General features: G+C 39.9%; 1 protein-coding gene across 15 annotated transcripts in view; it reads right to left on the bottom strand.

Annotated features, from left to right (window-relative positions):
* Positions 1 to 18,664, bottom strand: part of LOC100744883 (glutamate-gated chloride channel) — an 88,117-nt gene that overhangs the window by 38,099 nt on the left and 31,354 nt on the right. For all 15 annotated transcript variants that reach the window (XM_024365331.2, XM_024365338.2, XM_024365339.2 and 12 more), the window contains exon 2: positions 11,343 to 11,529. The gene's annotated coding sequence lies outside the window, so the exon portion shown is untranslated. The remainder of the gene's footprint in view (positions 1 to 11,342; positions 11,530 to 18,664) is intronic.

Genomic DNA, 18,664 nt, shown 5'->3' with positions numbered 1-18,664 from the left:
TACCGCTGTGTCTCTTTTCTCGTCATTTTTTCCCACTCGATCGTATTTTTCCAAGAGAAAATGATATTTTAGGTTTAGGTAAAATGCGAACATTTTCTTGTTCTCGTTTTTTTTAGCAATTAACTCTGCTGCGTTTGTATTTTTCCAAGGGGAAAAGATTTCCTTTAAGTTTAAGTCAAAATCTGGAGATTTTGTTCCTCTCTCGCTCGTGTGTTCGCAATTATTATATTCTGTCTAAAATTGGAAAGAATTATGCATGAATTACGTAATGATTTTTTAACCTCATACTTTATACGACGAGGGAAGCTTATAGAAATATATTTAACAATTTTATTTAAAAAAGCGATTCGAAAGTCCACAGTCCACATCAAGTACCAATATTTTATTAAAAGAACTTTAAGCGCGAATGTACAAAATCCTTATAATTAAGAAGTTATAATTATAAAGTTTCCAAGAAGGTTTAGTAATTCTGTGATGGTCTATCACGTTTTTCTGTAATTTTCTTAATACTCAAGTACGTATATTCGTACGCAATTGTGTCAACTGAATTACGGTGTTATTTAATTACATAATATAATTACGTAATTCAAACCTTTCCGTTAATTTATCTGCCAATTACATTACAATTACAATGTAACTGGATTACATCCTCGCCGAACAAGTGAGATAAATGTTATTACATTTATCTCCAGTGTCTTTACGGCGTATCTTCCGTTTCCCGTACATATCTGACTCGATCTTACGTTTATGTTTCTCACTTACGATCGTACCTTGTGATTATACTTTAATTACATTTACGAATTTCACTGCAAATTTAATTGAACGAGAATTTATCGAACTACCAACGAAGCACGGCGTAATTGAACACGATTGCGGATGAATTACCTCGTAATTTAATTGCAATTTTCCACCACTCTGTGTCCATACTCGTTTTCCCTTGCAGTTCACGTATTTTTTACTTTTCAACAAACGACCTGTTTTTAATCTGTTCGTGACACGCAACGATATTTCACTTTGAAACGTAAAATTTGCACAGATGCTCGCGGATTGCCGTGGTGCCAAGCTGCGACGCATTAAAGTCGTCGCAAAAGGTAAGTTGACCGTAGGGGATGGTCGTCTGAGTGAGTCGCGAGTCGATACTCGCGCGTCGTGCAGGCACTTTTCGAGTAGGTTGTTATGCAGGACCATTCCGAGTATCTTCGCGAGCGTGTCGAGGACCATTTTCACTCTTTCTGTCTGACCCTATAACTCGCAGCGGTCTTTTGCCGCGCCGTTCAGAGTTTCCTTCCGTCATACGACGCTCGTGTTTCTGCTTTTCTAGCAAACTATGCATGACAAAAGATCGCGAGTTTTCTAGTCGTTTTCGTCGCTCGTTTATTATGCTACACTGTGCGTGTGTGTGATATTACATTTTGCAAATATTTAGTTACGTGATACTACCTTTGACTTTTCCTGCACCTCGATGTAATAATGCTAATAAAGATACACGAAGGGGTCACGGGGAGAAAAGATGGAAAATGTTCATTTTAACTAATTTGGAGCGTAGCATTTTTTCGTATGCTCCTTTCGTGCGTGCTCTTTACCGACGGTTATTTCGCGTTAATTTGAATTAAAATTTCCTGAGGTTTACAACGGGAATTCAGGTGTAAAGATAATTTTCGTTTTTCTTTTTTTTTGCAATTTAATGCACTGTATATTACTTATAATCGTAAGCAAAAGTCGAAAACGATGCGAAATAAAGCGATTAAATTGTTTTATCTCGTTACGATAGCAGTGAGAAAATATGGAGTTGCGACACTATATAATTGAGAAATAAATTTTCGTCTTGTAAGAGATGTTAAAGCTTGACCACGTCGTCCCTTTAAACGTGCACCTTTCGTAGAATAATTTTTACTAGCCAATAACATCAACAAACCGGCAAATTGCTGGAGATCGTAGACTCAATTTCTACGATTTTACATCGCACGGAATAACCAAATCGTCGATAATTTACAAAAATTAATTAATTCAGTCTTTGTCGTTCTTCGGATACCCAGTGTACTGTATTTTGTATTATATTATAATATCATTTTGATATTATATTTTCGCATTATATTGAAAACTCCAGGTTTGCTCGTTCCGTGCCAAGTTCGAGATCGAGTCAGCAAACGTCTAAGCTTAAGGCGATTCGAATCGACTGAAATAAATTAACAAAATAATCAAAGTATCTTTTCTCGTCCTTTCCAACACCTGTTATATCGAATTTTCATATTACACTGAGAATTCATGGTTTGATTATTCCGTGCAAAGTTCAAGATTGGATTCTACGACGTCACAGCTTATGGCGATTCGATAATCCTATGTTATTATACATAGAAGAGTTCGTATAACAGAAAATTTCGCATGTGTCTGTCGAATAAATCTCAACCTCTGCAGAGTTAAACGCGCGGAATCGAGCAAACGCTGAATGATCAGCGATATCCTTAATTTGCTCGAATCGCATTAGTACCGTGAGCCGGTAACAAGATTTTAACCATCGGGAAAAACGGAAAACTCTGTTTCCTCCTTGGAAATTGGCGATTAACGTTGTTCAGCATTGTGGCTTCTAATCCAACGTAGCTAAATCCCTGAACAAAGTCAACGTTTAGAATGCTTCGTCCGTATCGAAGCTCCATTCAACTACGACATAGCGATCTGTAGTTTTCTTACATTTAGCCTAATTATTTCTTCTTCGATCGATTTTTACTCGAATAATTTTCTTTTTAACCTACGATCCTCGAATTTTTACGTTGCAACGTCGTTCTCGTTTTAACGAGCGAAAAGGAAGGGTAACGGTCAGGATGCAAAAGAAATTTGTTCGAGCAATATTAATATTCTCAGACATATTAATACGAAAGAAATTTCTTCGAAACAATTTCTGTATTGTGTTTCTCCATGTCGTATTGGCAAAAATATAAATTGGCGCAGTCACGCGCAATAATCTAGCGACAACGACGCGGACTAATGTCTTACTGCAAAATGTACTATCTGCGCGAAGGATCGAAATATTTTCCACTGGAATGCAGAATAACTGCAATATTCTACACTCCGCAGTTACTGTGTATGCACGGTGAACTGAAAATTAAAGCATTGCTCGATATAACCGCGGCTGAGTTCCCCCCTCGCTGAATATAAGAACAGTGTTAATTAGCTTGGCGAAGTAGGAACGTAACGAGCCACAAGGGAGACGTTCTTTTAGAAAAGAAGAGACCGAAGAAGTTAAAGACAAAGCTCCGGTCTTCCGTAGTTTATTAAGGAACGTCGGTCGAGAGAAAAAACGTTCCGTGCGGGGCTCTTCTATTCGTTCGGAGGACTTTGTTCGACAGACTAGAGTAGCTGCAGGCTGGTTTACAGGCCGCTTGGTTGGATGAAGAAGAGTAACGCGGTTTAACGTGACAGGTGTGTGCTATGTAGCTTGCTTAACCATTAACCAGCCTCGTCTTTTCTCGCGTAGACACGATCGGCCTCTTGAAGCTCGCCCCAGGCTCCTCCACGAGTGTTTGCAGACGGTTGCTCCTCGACCAGCTTAAATTGCGCCGGTAGAATCATGCACCGTGGCTTCGCACGAATCATCGAAAATCAACCAGTTGCACGCGTCTCCGCCTCCAACTTTGTCGATGCCTCAGCCTTTCTCGCCGCACCCGAATCGATAACGTATAATTCTATGTATTTCTATTTTACAGTGTCCGGCTATCGAATCCAGGACCATCCGCAATTTTCGGTATTTCACAATTTTTCTAGAAAACTTGCAGGTCTGAGCGGTTGCTAGTTGCACGATCAAAGTGTTATGGATACGTAGCTCTTGGCTCGTAAGTAGATCAGAACGTCTTCCGGTTTCATAGAAAATCGGTTTAATTCATCGAGCGCGATTAATCGGCGATTTCGCGTTTGTACGAGATAACGACGCAGGAAATTGTAAGAAATATTCGTACGAGTTGCGTTAAAAATTGCAAACTGCTAGAAGCTTCTTCGAAGTAAATAAAGATACTTGCGACGTTAGCGCAAGCAACGATATTTAAATAGTAAATCTATATAGCAGTATATGTAATAAATAGTACAATATATTACCGCTACGTTAATCACGTTTTAGCCTGGTGATTCCGTAAGAAGGTAGGAGGTGTTGCCTCTAATTATTAATTCGTCGCACACAAAATTTTCAAAATAAATCTTCTGGAAAACTGAACCTCGGGCGAGCAAATTATCTCTTACGTTTTGTTTCTCGTTCCCTCGTAAAGAGTCGTCTCACGCTCGCTTGTACGTATCATTCGGTTGGACGCTTCATATTACTTCACTTTCTGTTCGACGTGGTATTCCATGATAAAGCCGATCTCCTTAATTACGAGGCCGGACGAGCTTGCCCGGGTAGAATTAAAAAGGAATGCGAACGCGAAAACGGGACAAGTAAACAAGGGCAAAGAGGGAAAATTCATTTATTCATTGGGCTCTACTTGGTCGTCCAAACAAAAAGTCTTTTCATAAAAGTTCTTGCCGCGGAAAAACTGCCGGGCAGAAGCGAATAAACCAGGGTTCAGGGAGCGTGATTTTTAACCGCAACAGTAAACGGTTCAAATTGCAGAAAACGTTTATCTGTGAAAAAGAAAAAAATAAAATAAAGGACTTCCGATCTTCGTATAATTACCGCGCTGACCGAGCGATATTCGCTCGATGAAAACCGATATTTTAACGCGTTCGCGATTCACTGGCCGCGATACTTTGACAGCTTGATCATTTCTACTTTAATCGCGAATATCAGCATCGCGCTTTATGCGCGTACACCGTCGTCCACGAGCATTCGAACACCCGGTGCAATTCCATCGAAACGTCGATACCCTTGTTACAGTAGTTTTAAATTTACGATCGAAGAAGGTTTTCTTACCGTTACTAGCTCTTGAAGCGTTACTGGTAAAACTTAAACCGAAACAGCAACTATATCCGCGTTGCTCCAGTTCTATGTTTGTCTCTAATGAATGACTGGCACGTCATAAAGGCTATAGAAACTCGTAGGACGCGACTAGAAACACATCGAATCGCGCTGTAATCCTAACTAACGAAACTGTATAGACTTGGAGCGTTTCGAGTCGCTTACTCGGTTGATTTATTTTTATCTACCCTTAATCGCTTCTCTATCGCCTATAACGATTAATATCAACTATTGTATACGTACACGGGTTGGATAAAACGATGGGAACACCCTTTTACGTGTCATATACGTCATATATGTATACGACATGTACGAGCTGTTTCCATTATCTCGTTCATACACAGACACGTCATACTCGTACGTGTATGTGACTAGTAAGAGGTGTTTCCATTATTTTGTCCATATACATATACGTCGTACTCGTGCATGTATATGATGTACGTATGAGAGGTGTTTCCATTATTTGGTGTCCAAACCTTGTATATGGTTAGGCGAGATAAAATCGAAGATTAAATTTAGATTAAATAGTTTCATTGGGGAGAGAGAAAGAGAGAGAAGTATATTCTATATATTTGCAGTAACGTGGAAGTTTTAACAAAATGTATTTTAAAGAGGAATTTCCCCATAGGAAGTTGAAATGTTCAGATAATTACGAACGATAGTGCACGTACTTTCGGCGCGTGAAAGTTCACGCGGATATTCGAACGTCAGAATCATTAAATCGTACGACGAATTGTTTTACGTAGAATATAATAATCCGTTACGCGAAAAAGTGGTGCGACCTCGTGCAGATGTATCTTAGCTTACGATTTCTCTGCTAGAAGCTCGTAGCAGTTGCAGGCATAGCAACCCACTTACGGACAAAGCTGTCGGATCATCCATACATGGCTGCATGTTAACCATGCGCTTTTCTTCCGCTATGAATATCCTGCTCCTCCTCCGTTGCCTCGTTATCGCGAGATCGACGTCGATTCCTCATCGAGAAAATCCTCGATACGTCGTCGTATCGTCGGAAATACCTCGCCAACGATGTTCTACGAAATCGTAAGAACTAGCATACGCGTAAGTTAACAACGTACTCATCGGGAACGTAACGCCATACCACCTTATATTTCTCAAAGAAAAACACGAAGAAATCCCAATTTCAACTGAATCTACGACTTGCATGGAAAATGGAAACGGAAGATTCGACAAGGGAATAGGAGAGAAAAGAGCAGACGCAGCCGCGAGTCGATGGTACGAGTGGTCGTGGCCAGTGCTAGTCAGACCGGCAGGCGGTAGGTACGAGTAAACGCTACCAACCATACAGCTGATGTTCGTTCGATCAATACGGGGCGTTGCGGCACGAAACGCTATAGAGTATGTCACGTGGCTTAGCCCGTCCCATTCCGAGTCCGCGGCTCCTTTCCACGCTGCACCTCCCTCCCTCTATCTTCCCCTCTCTCTTCTTTACCGATCCTTCTTATTTTTCTTCTTCTTTTTCTTTACCCCTTGCAGGATACTTTTTCCAACCCGATAGCCTCCGTTTTTGGCCACGAAACCCACCACGAAACCCGCCACGGTATTTTCTCCACCGACTTTCCCCCTTTGCACAAATACGCGCGCGCGGACCGCAACAGGCACGCGCCTCCTGCCTTTCCTCGCAATTTTACCGATTAAACGCTTATCTTTCTGACGGAGACGTATATCGCGTGTCGCCTCGTCTCGCTGTCCTCTTCGTTCTTCGTACTGGACCACGTTCACCGTGGCGCTCGGACGAATTGGCGTTCCGACGAACGCGACACTGCGCTTACGCTCGTAAATAAAGCGCGAGTTCGTACGCATTTGTTGGGAAATTTGAAGAAACGTACACGGGATTCGCGTAAAACGCGGAGATTCGCATAAAATATGTAAAACGTAGAGAATAGAGGGGAAGAGTATTCGCGATGGGCGAAGCGAGTCTTTGCGAGGCTCCCACTTTCTCATTTGCGTTTATGAAAACACGAATTTGCATACGAAATGCGTGGTCTACTCGGAAAAATCTACATATACATGTTTCATTGGATCGACGTATCGAGTTCGTGCGAGAGTCGGTTCGTCCAAATATGTATCCGATGTACGTAACCATAGCATCGAACGATTCTGATTCGATTCGAACGAGGCGCGACGTCCTCGATTTAGATTGAAACATTTGGCGGCGACGCCGGTCGTTAAGTTCGCGAATCATCGTGACCAATTACTTCGACCCACGGCGAGATTCTTCCTTTGTTCGTACGTAGTCGTGTGCAGAGAGCGGATCAATAACGTTCCCGCGAAAGGATCTAGAAGCAGAAGGATGCTCCTTCGGAAATTACCGAGAGACAGTATCTAGCACAACAGACACGAAGACGCCAGCGAAACTCCCACACCTTTCCGGCTCGTCGCCCGATCTGGGACGGTCGCGTAATATTTTGAGTAACGCAATTTCTACGAAAGCTTTCGTTCAATTCCTGTAATTACGGAACGGCGAACTGCGTGATATTCAAAGACGAGACGAACGAGAACATTCTCTCCTCTTTCGCAGACTGTGTTTTTTTTTTCTTTTTTTTTGCTTCCCTAACGAGGCTGCGCGCAAATAACGCGTCTCCTCGAGCTCCCTCAACATTTCCCGAGGAGATGTAAAAATACTTTACCTCTTCGTGTTTCTACGTGTACAAATCGCAGAATGTGCGATTCATCGTTGGTTCGACGGTTTTTTAATACGAAATTAGAATCGCGCGCGGAAATTCTATTTCTTCGAATGCAACACACACGCTACGATATGGCACGTACGTGGTGCAAGAGAGAGAGAGAGAGAGAGCAAAACTCCGTGCGGATCCACTTCGGGAAATGTACATTTAAAGACAATAAAAAGAGTGCAGTTCGGAACGCGAGTATTGCCGCAGCTCTCTGAAACGGAATGACTATGTTTTCTTTTTTAAATTCGACCGAAGGACTTGGTTTTTTTTAAAGTTAGAAAAGATTGGTTCGCTGGATGACGTGGAAAACAATTTGTGAAAAAATTGCAGCTGGTCGGAATCGCGAAGAAAATAATGCAAGCATACTTTTTATAACCGTTTCTTTATCCGATTCTACGATGAAAGTTTAAAAAGTGCACTTTGTACATTTATGTCAGTCATATACAGGCTGAAAATCTCGTTGAAATCGGTTGTTGCACGAGCAAGCAACAGGCATCGAAAAACGAACAAAACTGAAGATTTATCACAGCTATAAACCAAAAACCGTAGAAAACTGGCATTTTCCTCACTTTTAACGAATCGTAGTTCGTGGCAACGTTAACCGGTTCGCTAAATCTGCGGTAATTAAATACTTCGTTATTTGAATACGCTCGCGCCTCTCGATTTTACCAAAGCGTAAAATATCGAAAGTCTCGAGCGATTCTAATTCAACGAAGAGACTGTAACAACGCGATAAACATATCACGGTTTGCTTCTTTTCCTCTGTCAGCACCGTTTGTTGTTACAACGTCGCCGATAACGTCACAAATAGCTTTCGCCTATCGTAGAAATATATCCACACACGTTGCGCGCCAAGTCTGTAGGGAAGATATTCGGATCTTTACGGCGCGCCAAACTCCTGTTCGAAAAGCAGCCTGCGGGAACTTGACGATACATTTTATCGACGACCACTTTTTCCCCGATCCACTTAAACACGGAATCTCCTATATTTTGCCAGCTACAAGGAAGTCGATAACATCACGCAAAGGTGAAGGTGCTGAATTAACTAGCTAGGTTAAGGACGAGATTTCAGCTTCTCGAAAGCGGGTCGCGGCAATTTCACCGTGAACCACTAAACCAGTTATTTCTTGAATTTTTTACGCGATAAACGCGTTCATTTGTACCTCGCGACGCGGTCAGTTTCGTCACGACATCGTTTATTAACACGACGAACTTTCGCTCCGCCTCGAGAGAAAGATTGCTGGAATTTCTATTAACTTTTTAATCGAACAGAACATGTTAACTGGCCATTCGGATTGCTAATTTCGTCGAGATAATATTTTCTCTATTTGGGTTTCTTTCGTCTCGTCGCATCTCGCGTCGCTTCGTTTCTTTCGTAAATAAATTACGCCGTATTTACGCTGGAAGGCTAAAAAGTCGAGAACACGAAAAAGTCACATTTTCTATTTCTTTTTTTTTTTTTTTAATTCGGAACATTTCAACGGCCAAACAATTTCATGCTATCAGAAAATTGTCTACGTCTTTTAAAAAGTATTGAAACCTCGTGGTAATACAAAAACGTTCCTCCTATTGACAATTGTACGTTTATTATAAAGTTTCATCGATTTATCGAGCATTTTTGAAAAGAATTACAAGTTTGAACCTATGCAAGAAGTTCTTCTCGCCTTCCACTATGTCATATTAAAATATAATAAAATGAGAAATAAAATTGAAGTATAAAATAAGATCAAAATCAGACAGACAACGAAGATTTACATATTAAATTTTCTTCTTACGATCTGCATTTATAAGAACTATGACTCGAGCCATTAAGACTCAACTTTCTGTTAACGCGGCATTTCATTTTCAAATTTCCAAATCTTCGAATCTTCGAATCTTCGAATTTTCAAACTCTCGAACTTTCGAACTTTCGATCTCACGAATTTCCAAATTTTCAGACCTTCGCATTTCTTGCCGTGCGCTAATATCGTGTTCCACATATTTCTCTGTCTCTTCTTAATGGGTTCAAGGAAATCGATTTGTCTTTATTACCTTTTAATTCGATGAAATATAGGAGCCTTTGCTTAAGGGATGACCCAGTTAACAGATCAACACGTTCGCAGTGCATAACTCTACGACAACCACGGACCTATTCATTGACTTTTCGCATCATCAAGGCGTTCGTTCGAGGCGTAACTTCCTTCCATGACTTCCGCTACTTATCTACGAGCTGCCTGGTTTCCTAGCGGAAACGACGAAACGGACAATTTTCACACCAACGGGCGATCACCGTCGTCGTCGCCGATCAATTCCATCGACACGCGCAATATCATAAAAATGGTCGTCGAATCAAATCCACCGTCGATCGATTTTGTCCTGTGATACGAAACTGACCCGACCACAGGTGTAGCTTCTTGTGTAACTTGCCCGTCTTATTGCCCGGTCTAGGCCGGTCTGGCCAGAAACTTTCACATCGAGTTTGGAAAGTAAGGAACGAGCCGATAGAAAAGAAGCGTAACTTGAAATACGGTTTTTCTAACTTTCTTACGCTTCTCGCGTCACGTACGATTAACTGGCTACTGAGATTAGTTACGAAGCTATTCGTCGAGTAATCGCGCCTTTATCCCTGCTAATTAAGTTACTGCAACTGTTCTATTACACTTTATAATTGTAAATTCGTTAAAAATTGCTATGGCAGGCTCCTAGACGTTTCCATTTGAATCGATGCTCTGTAGGATGAATTAAAAATCACGTTCATAGCTCGAGCAGACGGAGGAACGTTTGATCCATTTTACAATTAATCCTGCTGCGCTCCTCGAATTTTTATCTTTCATTTTACTTCGAACGTCTTAGGGAAGAAAGAATGGTCGGAGATGTTTGCAGAAAGAATAATTTCGCGTGAAACTGCAATTGATCGACCGTCAACGTCTGCAGATTTCACGGCTCCCAATTTCGTTTTTACGAGCTTTCCCGGAAGGAACAATGTATGCGAATAAGCCTCGAACGATCCCACAACTGTGGCACAAGTTCCTGCAGAAATTAGAGCGATACAGCCGATAAATTAACTGCCGTAATGAAACACCTCGTGGAAAGAGCTCGCCTTTATGAAACGGAAAATGAACGACGTCTAAGAGATGTGGTGTTTCGTACATAGCGTCGATGAATCGTAAAGAAAAATAATAAAATAAAGAAGAACCCTGGTAGTGTAATAACACCTGCAAAAATCGCTGTAAAACACTTACTAATCGAATATGCAAAATATCAAAATTCAACTTTCCAAGCAACCTCAACACGATTCTATATGAAAAGGAAGAAATGAAACGACTGTTGCAGTTTCTAAAAAACGCGCACCTTTCCCAATTAATTTAGCCGCACTCGCTACAACTGACACGTGTTACAAGTATGACAATTATTATGCAAATATATAAGTTACATATGAGTTACAAGTATATAAATGTAAAAACTAATACAATTTAAATATTCTACATATTTATGACCAAACTGTATGACGTACTACTACGATATAATATATTGTAATATAATATTATTCTATAAATCTCTGAAACACAATTGTACGCGAACTAGTAATTGCCAATAATCCTCAGAGGCGAATGAGACCCCAAATAGATAAATAAAAAAAGAAACTGAGTAAAAGATATTAACAATAGAAGAAGTTGTTAGCTATTTAAACACGTTCGCGACTCGTGAGACACCCTATAGAAGCTTACCTTAACGTGAGATATGTGGCTGGTCGCAATGGACGAGGCAGGCTGTTGCTATTCGTTGTGCAGGTTTTTACTTCAACTCTCACGGACTCTCATCTTCCTGCTTACCACTTCTCGTTCGCTTTCGCGAGCAAAGGATCCTTTCGGTGGCTCGTGTATCACTTTAACGTCCACCGCTGGCAACTGTCATCTAGAATAAATGTAAAACGTCGAGGTGTAACATCTTTAAGAAACTTCGCTGCTTGCAGGTTTAACAAGTCTTCACCGAGCGTAGATTAATTGCTCGCACGATATAACGTCATTCTCGTTAATCGAGTATAACAGCTACTTATATACAAGAATAGGGAAAAATAATAATTACAGGGTGGAAGTTGGTCGTTTTCGATTTGCTGATTTTAGAAACTTTTGTGTCAACGAAGACACTTGCTTGTTATCTTGTTCCTTTAGGCGATGTATTTTAACTACGAGATTACGAACAAATCAAATTGCAATGGTTTTATTCCTTAGAATCACCGTAGTACAGTGTATATGTCATAACACCATTGAATTTACTTTTCAAAGTCAATATAATAAAATTGACGTTTACAAATGTCAAACTTTAGACAAATATTTTGTTACTCGATGAACTTGTTATTCTTGGGTTTCTTAATTTTTTAATTAGAAGCCGAAAAAAGATTTTTCAAACATATAGAGATAACATAATATACAATATTAGCTTGTTCCAAAAATTTCTTTCGCTTTATAAGGAAATAATAGATGCACGACATATTTTATTTTATATTATGTTTTACAAAATGGATCATACATAATTCATAAAATAATATAAAACAAAAAACACCGTGCATCTATTATCTCCGTGTAAAACAATAGAAACTTTTGGAACAACCTAATATAATATAATATAATATAATGTATGTATACAGTGTGGGGTAGATAAATTCACAAGCTTGAATCAAAAATTCATCAACTTGAAATTTGCAGATGCAAAAAGGTGCAGACTTTAGGCTGCAAAGTATTGTGAGATGAGTTTATTAAGAGTAGAAAAGACATCAACCCTATATTTTTTTCTTTTTGATTGGATGATAAATTTTCCGATATTCGGACAGGTGTTATCAAATCTAACGATTTTTATCTAAAGCATCGCTTTTTTACTTTACACGGTTAAGCAGAAAATACCTTACGCAAGGGGAGCTCCATGAAAGTGTCGGAAAATATCAAAAGAAACGTATTCTGTTTTGAAAATTATTTTATTGGATGTTGAAAAAGCTTGCTTCCAAACGCGTATTTATTCCTGTGGTAATAGTTGCGCGAACATTCGATAACGTTGCTGTAGTTATGGATTTACACGCAGCGTGAATTCTTCTTTTCATATCGTCCTTCGTAGTTGGTGCCGTTGCGGGCGTCTTTTCCTTTACGTAACCCCATAAAAAAGAATCAATTTGTGGTAGACCAGGTGACTTACATGGAAAATAATTTCCAGAGCAGAATACATTCCTTCTGATATCTTTCGACACGTTCATGGGGTTGGCTCGCGTAAAGTATTTCCCGCTACAACTCCTCGGCTAAGCAAAATGAAAAAGAATGCCTAGCTAAAACCTTGTTAGCTTTGATAACGTCTGTTCGAACATCAAAAAATTAATATGCCATTCTATTCAGGAAAATATGGGATTAGCATGCTTTGCACCCTTAAGAAACACCCCTACGATATCTTACACCCTAAAATTCTAAGCCCTCTGTAGCATTTAACACCGGAAAATTTCTAGTTGATATCAGCAATGGCTTTGGAGAGAATACGGAGCCCGTATAACACTTTATCTGCCCCACCCTGTATACAGGGCGTTCCACATCTCGATTGGCAAGCGTTGCCAACATGTTTCGAAGGCCATTTCGAGCAAAAATTGTTGCATGCACCATAGGTCGATTCTTGTTCGTTTTCGAGATATGGAAAGAACAGTATACCACCACAAATAGTCAGATACACTCAAGTTACTCGGCTTTTAACGTTAATCGTTTATTTCATTATTCTCTTTCACTTATTTTTATTTATGTTTGTTTTGATTTATTTACACAAATTGCTCAAAATGATCATGGATACACACTCATGGTGTATGTAATAATTTTTGCTGTTACTCTGCCCCCGAACATGTTGGCGAAGTTTGCCAGTTCTGGAACGTCCTGTATATCAAACGGTAAAATATATTATCGCTATGCCTTTAAGGTCCTTTAGATCGATAGGCTGGCGAGTTCACAAGAAACGTAGTAGATGTAGCTGCTAATTATTACTATTTCGTGGTTAATCTTTGCGGAGATATACATGCTATTCCTATGAGCTGATTCTTACGAGCAACGCGGTATAGAATTGCTTTCGGTTTCGGAATATCGCGACGCTAAGTCGCGCCAGCTTTCTCGGAATTGCCACTGACCAGCCATCAGGGTGTTGCCAGCAACGTTAGTAACAATCAACGTTCAACCTTGGCCCCGTGGCCCGATTCGTGTACACTGCGTGCTAAACCATTCTAACTAACCATTTGTTACGTCTTCCTGACCAGAAGATTATGAACAATAAGACGATTGCTTCTTTAATTTCTCCAATTTAACTGTTCGAAATGGTTGCATCCTTTCGAGAAATACGGAAAGCAGGTTGAAAAAAACGGCCTTCTTTGTTTCACAGAAGGCTGGAATAATCCTCTTTAGGGAGAGTTGCAAGTTTGTCGAATAATTACTCCGTTGGACAACCTATTTCCCTCGGCTAACTCGGGTCAAACAAAAACAGGACGGCTTTCAGTCCTTTTCGAAGTTGGGTCGGGCTGCATTCAAAAAGCCTGACAAAAAAATTTGTCAAAGTTTTTTCATTATTCTAAATCTCTCGGAAGTCAGCGTGAGAAGGACTTTCGTTCCTGGCTGCCGAACTTTCTCGGCGTGTTGTTGAGAAGCTCGAATCGTTTGAAGGATTTAACGCGAATTCAGTGGAAATGAAGGTTCGATCGAGTCAGTTAGTCCATAGCAGAGATATCGATGTTGTTCGAGTTAAATTTCAACTTTGTGGTAGAAGATTAATATTTACACGGTACCTTAGACATCTGTTTTCTCCGAACTTTCTTGAGAGATGAATCTTAAAATAACCGAATACTCCGTAATCTTCTTTCTCTTGTTGAGAACCGAGTCAGTACACAGCTAGTTCTCATAAAATGATAAGATCTACGCAAAGCTTAAACTCCACAAAGGTGTTTTCATACCTTCAAGGTAAATACGAATTTCATAAAAAGTAATGTAACTATTCGACCAGAGAACGTGTACTCGAGACAGCGGCTACAAAAGGTATTTGCACGTCATTGTATCTATTGTAGCATTTACGACCTGATTAATTAGGTCAACGTGTAATATATTAAAGCTCGTATTATTTGATACCGCTCTTATACAGCTACAAAATTTGGTACCATGAAAACGAAATGTAGAACACGATGAAAAGACTGAAAACTAAAAGAACGATACTTTTTGTAGCCATATACATGTGCATACGTTCGCCACTGATCTATAGGCCCTTTCTTTTTCAAGGAAGCTCGTCAATTATTTACCAAAGTCCAGCGACAACGTGGTGGATTCTTTATCGCGTGAATCGAAAAAGCGACGTTAAAAGCGCTTGTTCGCATCGGCGAATAATAATTTATTTATTGGCCAGTTTGAACGGATGGACGTATAAAACGCGTACTCGACACGACGACGGCGACAGCATCGGTGTTGGACTCGGCGTCGACGTCGACGTGTCACAAGCACGTGAATATTAAACGATGGACAACAGAGTCACGGAACATCGTGGTGTATTAACGTCGGCCTAACGTGTTCGCGTAGGAAATATCGCGTGTACCAGGACCATATGCGTTGATGTCGTTAAAGGACTGGGAACTCGGATCACTGGCTGATCTATGCTCGACCTCCATCCCTAAAAATTCCTGTTCTTCGCAAATTCAGTTTGATATATATATATATATATATATATATATATATATATATATATATATATATATATATATATATATATATAATATTCAATCCGTATTCTCATCTTGGTACAGCGAATGACGAAAGTGTACGAACGCTAGGCTATAGAAAACTTTCACGTATGTGTTATTTACGTCGTATGTGAAACATCTTGAAATTTCACGAATTTTATAACGAGATACAGCTCTCGTGATCGAGTGTCGCGAAAGTTTGAAATCAGTTTGCAATCCGTTTGAAAATGTACATAGTAGTTAGGAGACGTTCATTGGAAACGTATTAACCGGTTTTATGCGCGTATATTATATACGTAGAGGGTGGAGCGGACGAAGTGTCGAAGCTGTTTCCGGCGAAGCCATCGACTTGAAATCTTCGGACGCTTGAACGGTACGGACGGGCTAACATTTCAGGACGATAAGACAATGTAGTGGTGAGTTCCTTAATCAAGCGTCCTCATGTTCGGACAGGTGTTATCGAACTTGACGACTTCTACCTGAGGCATTGGCTTTTTTTTTATTTTCCACAGTTAAAAAGTTACAGCGGGAAATATTTTGCGTACAAAGCGTTGAAAGATATCAAAGGAAATGTATTCTGCTTTGAAAATTATTTTAATGGATGTTTAAAGACTCGTCCATTCGCTTTCACGCACACGTATTTATTCTTGCGACAGTATTAGGTCGTCTGAAAAGTTTCTTTCGTTTTATAAGGAAATAGTGGATGCACAACATTTTTCGTTTTATATTATTTTATCGAATTGATCCAGTTTGTTCCATCGAGATAAAGATTACAACGTTCGACGAATTAGGTTTCATGTTTGTATAAAGATGCGTCGTTGTAAAAGACGTGCCTGTAAAAGAAAGACACTTTTCGGACAAGCTAATAGCTTCGCCGGCTATATTTGATAACATTGATGATATTACGAATTTACATGTGGCGTGAGTTGCTCCTTTCATATTCTATTTCGTAGTTGGCGCCGTTGCAATCACCGCAAATACTTTTTGTAGCCACCGCGATTCTGCAGTGCCATGAATACTTTTTGTTGTATATGACGTCGTATATGACGCACATACCGTACATGTAAACATTTCTATAAGCGTACGAATAAGTGCTTTCGCGAGCCATGTACATCTCGAGGAAAGTATTATCTCTTTTTCTGCGAGATTCTACCGTTTCCCTTGGCGTTAGTCGCGTGTAAACCAGTTACGCACGTTTTACAACATCCAATTGGTTCGTGTCGACCAGCTGGGAAATAAGGTTAACGTGTCGAATATAAAGCAACTTGCACGGTTATTTCTACGAAAACTATATAAGTAGCGTAATAAACGTAAACATAGCTTTGCAACTTTTCCATGGAAGAAATTCAAATGATTACTACTTATAGGCGACTCAAAGTTTCCCGCCTACGATTTACATTTGCCTACTCTACTGCTACAAAACACTATAGTCGAATGCGGTATACTTATTATACGAAAGAAAAGAAAAAGAGAAAGTATAATAAGCGTTCCCCAACTGTCGTAAATTTAATTAAGATATCGTACGATAGATTCAGGGACGAATAATACGAAATTGTTACAAGCAATACGTTACAAGGGTCGATGAAATTATGCGGTGGAAAGGAGAATCGTCAACCAGTGGCATCGATCGAGCATGCTATTTTTGTATATGTGTCCCTTTTCCGTAATAACGAGAATAATGTTATGAAAAAGCATTCGTCTAGACTTTGCACGTCCCGTGTAGATCGATGCCATTAAGTTTTCAAGCTGTGTAAATGTTTCAAATCAATTCCTTTAAAATACAATTCTCTATCGTCTGCTTATAATATATTAACGTATCGTAAGAATATCGGTGGTGGAAATACGTAGATAGACACAGACGTATGTGTGTTAATAGAAATACGTAGCGCTATGCATACGCACTATGCGACAGTTTTGTACCTTGGCACCGTTTCCTCGTCACACGATGCACACGTACACGCTTACGACACGAATATCGTTCGCGTGAACAACCGTCCAAAGCCGAGCAAACTCGAGCATTTTCGAGTGTACTAAAGTTGAAGAATATAACGCGACTTTTTATCGCGCGACGACTCTGTGTTCAGTCGGCCAGTAGCAACGGAGTTTTCGCTGGAAAACAAAATGTTCCGTGTTTTTCTTATTCGTGCTGATTTGAAAAGCATTTGATCGAAGTGTGTATAAAACACCAGCTGGGTGTGTTCTTCTCACAAAGTTGTTAACGATGTGCAAAACTTTCCAACTGGGTACGCTCTTTATCTTACATTCCAGGGACGATATTTTAAAGAATTTTAAATAACGTGCTGCGACCAGTCGTACCGCGTTACTCTCGCTTTTCGTTCTCAAAGTATCGTTCTTCGGCGCGTAAATTAATTTAGAAGAAAATACGATATTCCTACGTAGCGAATTCGTTTGGCCAAAAATTTGCGTTCCGCTCGTAATGCACAGCTGCTCGGAAACTACACGCTCGCATCGATAAAAAGAACAAGGAAAATTATAAGGATGGAAATAACGTACCTTGAGCTTAGACCGTTATGATTTACGACCTTACGCAATACCATAGAAATGCTTTGAAAACGTAGAAACTGTGGGAGACACGCGTCGGAAACCTTTGAAATCATATTTGTAACGCAAACTCGATTTCAATCGGCTTTAGCAACTCCTTCGATGGAATTCTTCGTCTTGTATTCATGAACTTTGCGAGTCCGGTGAGCTTTCGATATGAACAAGCTCGATACACGACTTTTCCGAGTCTCTGAAAACTACCAATTAACCTCGACGTCTTTCTGTCGCATAAAGTTCTGTTCTCGATCTACTTCGACGTTCTAAGCACGCGATTCTCGTCAGTGTCGCACAGTTAATCGATCTTTCCGAACAATACCACGACGAAAGCCCTACTCGTTACTCTAATTATTTTATTACGTATTAATTATTCGATCTGTTTGCAAAAAGCAATGGTAGTCGAATTAATAAAGAAAAATAAAAATGCTGTGACTCTGACGATTGGCGATGGAGCAAACGATGTTTCAATGATAGAAACAGCTCACATAGGTGTTGGCATCAGTGGGCAAGAGGGATTACAAGCTGTACTAGCATCCGACTATTCCATAGGACAGTTTAGATTTTTGGAAAGATTACTTCTCGTTCATGGGAGATGGTCATACTATAGAATGAGCAAATTTCTTAGATATTCTTTTTATAAGAATTTTGCGTTTACGTTATGTCACATCTGGTTTGCCTTTTCCTGTGGATTTAGTGCACAGACTGTATTTGATCCTATGTATATTTCTGTCTACAACCTCTTTATACGTCATTACT

This window comes from Bombus impatiens, unplaced genomic scaffold (genome assembly GCF_000188095.3).
Source record: "Bombus impatiens unplaced genomic scaffold, BIMP_2.2 scf_0135, whole genome shotgun sequence".
NCBI lineage: Eukaryota > Metazoa > Arthropoda > Insecta > Hymenoptera > Apidae > Bombus > Bombus impatiens.
The sequence above is the reverse complement of the archived record's forward strand: the minus strand, read 5'-3'. Positions and strand labels throughout refer to the sequence as shown.